An 8,457-nucleotide genomic window follows, 5' to 3' on the forward strand; every position below is an offset into this window, starting at 1 on the left:
TGAAAGAGGAAGAGAAGAGAAGGAAGAGGGTGAAGAGAAGGATTTCGATGGCGCCAAAGCTTGATCTTCCCATTCCGGCGCCAGAAGAGTGATCTTCACCACTAGATCTACATTTAGAGGTAAGCAAAGTTGGGTTCCTTAAACATTCACCATACCCAAGCTTAAACCCTTGATTCGAGTAGGGTTTCTTGAGATCTTGTAAATCCCCTTTGAAATGATGAATCTAAGGTTTAATAGATGATTTATGTGTTGATCTTGAAAGATTTGAAAAGGTATTGACAAGGTTGGAGAAGCATTGTGGGTTTGAAGTGATTTTGAGGGTTTGAAGGTGTTCTGAGCAAAGAAGGTAAGATGGCTTCCCATTCCTTAAATCTAACCTAGATCTAGGTTAGAACCATCCTATAAGACATTGAAAGTGTGAAGAATGGGTTGGAAAAAGCCCCTTTTGAATCCCCAAAGAATGGAGGAAGTTGGGAAGAAAAAAAAGTTTTCCCGCCAAGACCAGTGGGCAAGACCGATGGGCCATTGGGCCCGCCTGAGAGGGCAGGGCCCTCGAGCACAACCGACAGGCCAAACCGGTAGACTAACCGATGGGCCACCCTGCCCGCCGGTCTTAACAGGCCCCCTGGCCCAACTGATGGGCCAGACCGGTGGGCCAATTGGCGACCCAACCTACCCGCCGGTCCAGACCGGTGGGCCAGACAGGTGGGCTATCTGACCCACCTGTGAGGCCCTGATTGTGATTTTTTCGTCCGATTGGACCCAAATCAGACGTGTGACCTTCTTTTAGGATTTTAAACATGATCTCATCATTGGATCGTGTTAATTTTGATTCCAAAATGGTGAAGTACTAACCCCGCTCAATCATGTTAGGTTCACCAAATCCTATGCGTCTTGCACCGGATCTCACCCATACCGAATGGGAATCCTTGTACGCTACAAGTAAGTGGAGAGGAGATGTTTGGCCTTGTTTCAAGGCATTGTTAGGCATTCATTTAATTGTATCTAGTCTAGTCATGCCATCATGAATATGCTATGTAGATTAGTCATCCTCACATTGTTATGCATGCGTGTTATGTACATTCTAAATGCCAAATAATGAGATGCTTATGTGATGAATGTTGACATCATTGTGCATAATGCATTAATAGACTAGATGCCATAGTCGGCTTGGACACGAGTGCATTGGTGGCCCGTGGTATGGGACGTGGTGGCACTATGCAATCGTACTATTGTTATATAGGAGCATGCGGTTTAGGATTTTCACCGTCCCATACTACGACCCTTCCCAACAGAGGTTAAGGTATTGGGTTACCATTTGGGGGGAAGCAGTGGTCGCTGTTGTCGGGTCACTGTGGCAGTTAGACATAACGCCCGGTGGGTCATTAGGACTGTCGGCAACCCCGATGGTATATTCAAGAGGGCCAATCGTACTGCTTTTAAATTACTGGAGTCAGCACCTTTAATTTCAGTCATTTATATTTCTGTTGAGAGCCGGTGGTCGGCATGTTTTTACTTTTCTGAGTACTAACAGTGGGCCTTCTCCAACAGCCCTATGGGCGTATCGCGAGATGGAGTTCGCGGCTCGTACCCGAAGTATACGCGCACTGTGGCTGTAGTAGCATTAAACCAAAGACTTAGTAATGTTGCTTAGGTGGATGTGATTTAAAAGGTATTGCATGGCATGTAGTGCATATGATATTGTTTTGATGTGTGGACTGTTGTGTGGTCCATCTTACCACTTACTGAGCTAGTGAGCTCATCCCCCGGGTACCCTCCTTTTTAGATGACTTTGCAGGTCATACATCTGAAGAGCACGGGGTGGGTCCCACAGTCGAGTTCCCTGAAGAGGACTGGTGGGCCCATGAGGAGTTAGGGCACGGCACTGATTGCTCGTGTGAGAGTTGTGCTGCGGGACCGCAGTTCTGATGCCGAGCTGAGCTCCACTTTTGAGGCCGAGCTGAGCTCTACCATGTGATGCCGAGTTGGGCTTAACCCTTGATGCCGAGCTGAGCTCTAGCCTTTGATACCAAGTCGAGCTGTGTACTCTGATTATTTTGATGGTTTCCTTTATGTACTTGATACGTGAATTGTACTTTTATTTTGTAAATATCATGCCTTCGGGCCCACATATATATAACTATTGTATCACAATTCAGGTATCAAGCATTATGGAAACATTCACAGGTAAACCTAGTCTTCCGCTGATCTAATGAACTTATATTAGTTGTGTGTATGCTGTGGTGGAATACAGTATCTGATGATCTTGGCAGGTTTGGGTTAACCGGTGTTAACCCGATCACTGACCGGTTCTGTGCGAACGGGGTGTGACAACAGTGGTATCAGAGCGTGATGCTCTGCTCCACTCACAGCATACCATTAGAATCCCATAGAATATATAATAGGGAAATGGGGTTGGGTTAATGTAAAAGCTTTAAAGAGTAAAAGCCAAAGAAAGAAGCATTAAAAAGGGTTCTATTAGATGTTGCATTCATGGCATGCGTGAGAGTAGATAAAAGGTAAATAAGTTGATGTTATAACCTATCAAGTACTAGTTTGACGAAATTTCGACAGCATAATGGCGTAAAATGGGATTTCCAAAAATTTTTCACACAAACACCTGATAAACAACAGACATATAATATAACAGTGATAAAAAAAAGTAACAATAAACATCACAACCAAACTACCCAAGTATTCAACATATGAATTCACCACACAAAAATCGCTATCAAAATATATTATTCCACAAATGATTCCAGTTACAGTGCAAATACAAGGAATGAGAAGAAATGAAATATACAACAAGGTCCACAAAAAGGAAAATAAATAAGAAGCTGGTGTGGGCGAGCTAAGCCCTCACTGATCATCGGCGTCGTCATCTATGATCACCACGTTCGCTGGAGGCCTAGAGTTGAAATCGAGGCGGTGGTCGTAGTAGTCAAACCTCACGTTCACTAGCCGTACTGCCCTCTGTAGTCGGCCAAAATTTGCTGACATGGCATTGGCCGTGGTGCTCAAGTCCTGGCCCAGTTGGAGAAAGGAGTTCTCCAAAGTAGCCTGCCTCTCCAGGATGCGTTCCTCCCTGGAGGCACTCTCGTCCAGCCTTCTCAGTAACTGAACTTGGCCATCCTACAGGGCCCGCATGGTGGACATCATGCCCTCAAAATCGTATGCACCACCCTCAGGTGGTGGGGCTCTATGCTGTGCGGCTGCAGCTCTAAAGGGACTAGGATCGGGACCCCTCGACTCCTGAGGCATGTCACCACCCACCAGATCATCCTCCTCATCCTCCCCGCTGGACTCCTCCTCCATGTGGACATCCTCCATAGGGGCAGCCCTCCTACCCCTACCTCTCTGAGCTCCTACTCTCGGAGGTGTATCCATAAGGGTATGGAGACCCATCCTCAGGAGGTTACCCCGGTCGAACCTATCCACCGGAGTCTTCCCCTCCTCGCCGCTCAGGTCCACCCCGAAGAACTCGAAGATCCTAATGAGGATCCTGCCATAGGGGAATCCTCCATCCTCAGGGTGGAAAGTGTGGTGCTCCATCGTCTTGAGAATGATGTACGGTATGCACAAGTGCTCGACATCTCCCTCTACGGCCGTGTAGATGCAGAAATCGATGAAGGCCGCCATGAAACCCACCTGGTTCTGATGACCTCCTCTGGGGAGTAGGTTGAACTAGACCAAACAGGCAAATAAGCGAACCTCGGGGTAGAAGGACGTCTCGGACTCCGGATGGGTACTGCTACCGCAGATGGTCTCATAGATATAGTCCAGCGTCTCCGAACTCATGAATGGTCCCAGAGGCTTACTCCTGGGGGGACTGTAGTATCGGTGCCCAGCTGTCGATATGCCCAAGATGCTGGCCAAGGTATCCACAATCAGCTGGATGTCGACCTCTTCACCAAGCTGACTATGGTGTACTCCCCGTACGGATAAGAAACCTCCAAGTTGCAGTAGAACCGGTGAACTAGTTGCTCGTAGCATGGACGGTCTACGTGGAGGATAGACTCCCAGCCCAGTGCTGAGAACCTCTCCTGAAGCCGAGCCTTGTGGAAGTCGTCGACTACCACGGTCTTCTCCATCATCACCGACCTCTTCAGGAAAGTCGGCCAATTGGCTGCTGCCTCTGCACTATGGAAGAGCTCCGCATCATAGTCTGAAGGGTCAGATCGGGCAGGTCCGGGTCTCCCTGTGCGGGGGGCTGAAGAGCTGGTTCCCACACTCTTTCACTTAGAAGCGGTAGTCTTACGTCGAACGCCACCCTTGCCGGTGCGAGATGAAATCCTGGCAAGAAGAAAAGAAAGCAGGGTGAGTAAGGAAAGGAAAATGACAGCAGTAAAGGGGAGCCCCAAAACTTAAATTTCTCACAAAATAGAAAAAACGACAAGCTAGGAATGATAGGGAGCCTATGAACGAGATGCACGGTAAGTGCCAAAGTGGGGTCATGATAAAACAGCAAAATGATAGCAAGGAGCATATGTAACATGAGAGGATTCAATTTCAATGCGCAAATTTATTCACAATGGAGTAAAACTTGAAACTATAGGTCTAAGATGGAAATGCCATGGTAGCGGGATCATGAATGTACAAAAACATACCCTAATAGACTATGGGGGTCCACAAATACCAAGTATGTGATGAAAATCAAGGAAACCCAATACAAAAGAGGGGTTTTTCATGGGGAGACATGGGGATTCCAAGCAAAAGAGACATTTCATGAATTCTATAGCATGTTAAGCACAAATCAAGTGTAATGCATCACAAATGAATCATTAATTGGAGAAAAAGAGCGAGAATTGAAGAAATCCCCAAATTGGGAAAACTAGGGCACGAATTGGGGTTTTTCTCCAAATGAGGAGATAAAATCCTAATAAACTATAAATGACCACAAGAGAAACATCACAATCACATGGAAATGCTATTCTATGGAAAGAAATAGGAAAGAAAGCCTAGATTAAAGTCTACACATGGACTTACCCCCCAAGTGAAAAATTTTGAGAAAAAGAGAGGGAGAACTTACTTGGAAGTGGGAGATGTGAATCTTCTCAAAAGCGCCGAGTTGATGAGTGGAATCGTGGGTGGAAGCGTTGAAATGCCCTCCAAAATTGCCTAGAAGGGATAGAGAGAAAGAGAGAGGAGAATGGAAGAGAATGCACACGAACAGAGCCTGATGGGCCTTGTTCGTGTTTTTACTCGGCCAGGACTGACGGGCCACCCTGCCCGCCGGTGTCACCCACCGATTGAGGTTCTGGGACCGACAGGCCGACTGGCGGGCCCCTGGCCGACCGACGGGCCCCTGCCCGCTGGTGCAGCCCACCGGTTGTGGAAACTTTGGAAGAAATTAAATTTTTTTTTATAATATTACTAACATATTTTTATTTATTGTTATTATTATTATTCCTATGTTAATGTGTTATGGTCAAGTGGGACCATTGACATACCTGTTGGGGCATTGGACCTGTATCTCGGAATTAAGTTGCGGTTAATTGCAGACTATCATACACTACAATACCTTATGTGATGGCCTATAATTGTGTGTCGAAGTCAATTTTACGGTGTTTAACCAATATGGTGTGCGATATGTTCCAGGTACAGGGATACGATGGTACGTACTAGATCCGGTAGCAATGCCAGAGGTACCTCGCGTGGTCCTCGTCCGGTCGGTCGACCACTGAATCCCAGGGGGTCCCGCCCTGTGGGGCAATCCTCCCCTCCACCACCGTCAGAGGCCATTGGTCAGGGTGGGGCACATGGGGACCCACCTATGACTACACTCCCGGACCCTCCACCGGTTATTACCCCGGGAGATGTTGCTACAATAATTCAGCAGTCAGAACAGGCTTTTCAGCAACAAATGCTTTAGCAACAGCAAGCATTTATGACTGCTATTCAGAAACAATTGGACCTTTCTCAATCGTGTCATCCTCCCCGGATACTTACTCCATAGGACCCGCCTGTAGGGTCAAGAACGGGACCACAAGTGGGAGGTACACCTCCAAATCCACCCTTTGGCATTCCTCCGTATGGGGTACCCCCTCCATACCATTACTACCCAGCTTATGCTCCCAATTACCTGCCGGTGAATAATACGTCAAAGGTAGTGGAGTCATTCAAGAGGAACTTACCACTTGTATTCTCTAAGGTGGCGAGTGATCCTCTAGAACCAGACCAGTGGATTTAAGAATTGGAGAAAATATTTGAGGTGATTGAGTGCACGGATGCACAGAAACTCATTTGTGCGGGGTTGCAACTCAAGAAGGAGGCCAACTCCTGATGGCAAGCTTCTAAGCCCATATTGTTGGCTGCCCATCCAGAACCCACCTGGGAACAGTTCAAGGAGTTGTTCTTGGACAACCATTATCCGCGCAGCTTCAGAGACTGCAAGGAGACTGAGTTTATGGCTTTAACTCAAGGAGGTAAGACTATCCTCGAGTACCAACAGCAATTTGAGAGGTTGTTCCATTTTGCCCCAAGGCATATGCGGACAGCTGAAGAGAAGGCCGCGAGATTCCTAAAAGGCCTAAAAGCATCCATTGGGTCTGTACTTAAGGTCTTGGATTTGACTTACTATGGCCAGATTGTGCAGAAGGCCAAGACCATGGAGGATAAGCAAAAGGGAGAACAGTCCCTCACCCCTAGACTGTGGAAGAGAACAAACCCATTTCCTGATATGGGGAACTCCTCCAAGGCATACCACGGATTGTATAGTTCTGGGCCTATGTATAGGCAGCCCTATAGGCCATTTGGCTACCCTCCTAGACCAGCTGGTGGTTCGGGTTCCACATCTTTTCGCCCGAACACTGGTGCAGCACCTACAGCTCCAAGTCCACCTCGATCTCCATTTGCAACGGGTCAAGTACAGAGGGGCCCCACCCCAGTTCCGACATCTCAGATTCGTTGCTTCAACTACCATTCATATGGGCATTATGCAAAAGACTGTCGGGTCAGACCAGCCTTGCCCTCCAGTCAGCCCTCGGCGTTCCGACCTTCCTTAACCTGGGGAAGTCAACCGCAGGGGAGGATGTATGCTTTATCAGCTGAGGAATCTGAGGCCGGTACAGAAGTAGTAGCAGGTACATTTTAAATTAAGAAATTCCTTATGTTAAATATTGATGACCTGCTGAAATTATATACATTGTTACACTAGGTGTCCTATCCATATCAGGCATACCAGCCTACGTTTTATTCGATTCAGGAGCTACTCATTCATTTGCATCTAAGAGATTTGTAGATAAACTTGGGATGCCACCCAGGATCCTAGATCATGGAATGATTGTTAGTATGCCTACTGGTAAAGTTACACAGTTGAAGGAGGTGTATGGGTTGTGCCCAGTGGAAATTAGTGGGAAGAATTTTGATGCGCAACTCATTAAGTTCAATATGCAGAATTTTGATGTTATATTGGGCATGGATTGGTTGTCGGCTCATCAAGCTAATGTGATGTATGTTGAAAAGCTGATTGGGGTGATAGATGACGAAGGGAAAGAATTGGTATACCGAGCAGATAAAATGAAACGGGTGAGGAAGGTCCTTGTCTCTGCTCTTCAAGTGGTAAAATTGCTAGAAAGTGGATGTCAAGGTTATTTAGCATCGGTACTTGATGTTGATGCAAGGATTACACCTCTAGAAGAGGTAAAGGTGGTTAAAGAGTTTCCCGACGTTTTCCCAGATGATCTGATGCATTTACCACCTGATAGGGAGTTAGAGTTTGTCATAGATTTGACTCCTGGAGCAGCTCCCGTATCTAAGGCTCCATACAAGATGGCGCCAGCTGAATTGAAGGAGTTGCAGATGCAGTTGCAGGAACTATTGGAAAAGAGATTTATTCGCCCAAGTGTTTCACCTTGGGGTGCTCCAGTGCTGTTTGTTAAGAAGAAAGATGGCAGCTTACATATGTGCATCGATTACCGGGAATTAAATAAGCTAACCATTAAGAACCGGTATCCATTGCCACGCATTGATGATTTATTTGACCAATTGCAGGCCGTAAGGGTATTTTCAAAGATAGACCTCAGATCATGCTATTATCAGCTCAAGATCAAGAGCAGTGATATACCCAAGACAACATTTAGGACTCGGTATGGTCACTACGAGTTCTTAGTGTTATCTTTTGGGTTAACCAATGCACCAGCAGCATTCATGGATCTAATGAATCGAGTATTTCAGGATGTGCTCGATAAATGGGTAATTGTTTTTATTGATGACATCTTGATCTACTCCAAGACCGAAGAGGAGCACACTCAACACTTGAGAATGGTGTTACAGAGATTGAGAAAACAACAGTTGTTTGCCAAATACAGCAAATGTGAGTTCTGGCTTGAACAAGTTGGATTCCTGGGGCACGTAGTGTCTAAGGCCGGAATCAAAGTAGATCTCGATAAGGTGAAAGCAGTAGTAGAATGGGAAAGCCCCAAGAATGTCACTGAAATTATAAGCTTCTTAGGTTTG

The sequence above is a fragment of the Macadamia integrifolia genome, unplaced genomic scaffold (genome assembly GCF_013358625.1).
Source record: "Macadamia integrifolia cultivar HAES 741 unplaced genomic scaffold, SCU_Mint_v3 scaffold1218, whole genome shotgun sequence".
In the NCBI taxonomy this organism is placed as follows: Eukaryota; Viridiplantae; Streptophyta; class Magnoliopsida; order Proteales; family Proteaceae; genus Macadamia; species Macadamia integrifolia.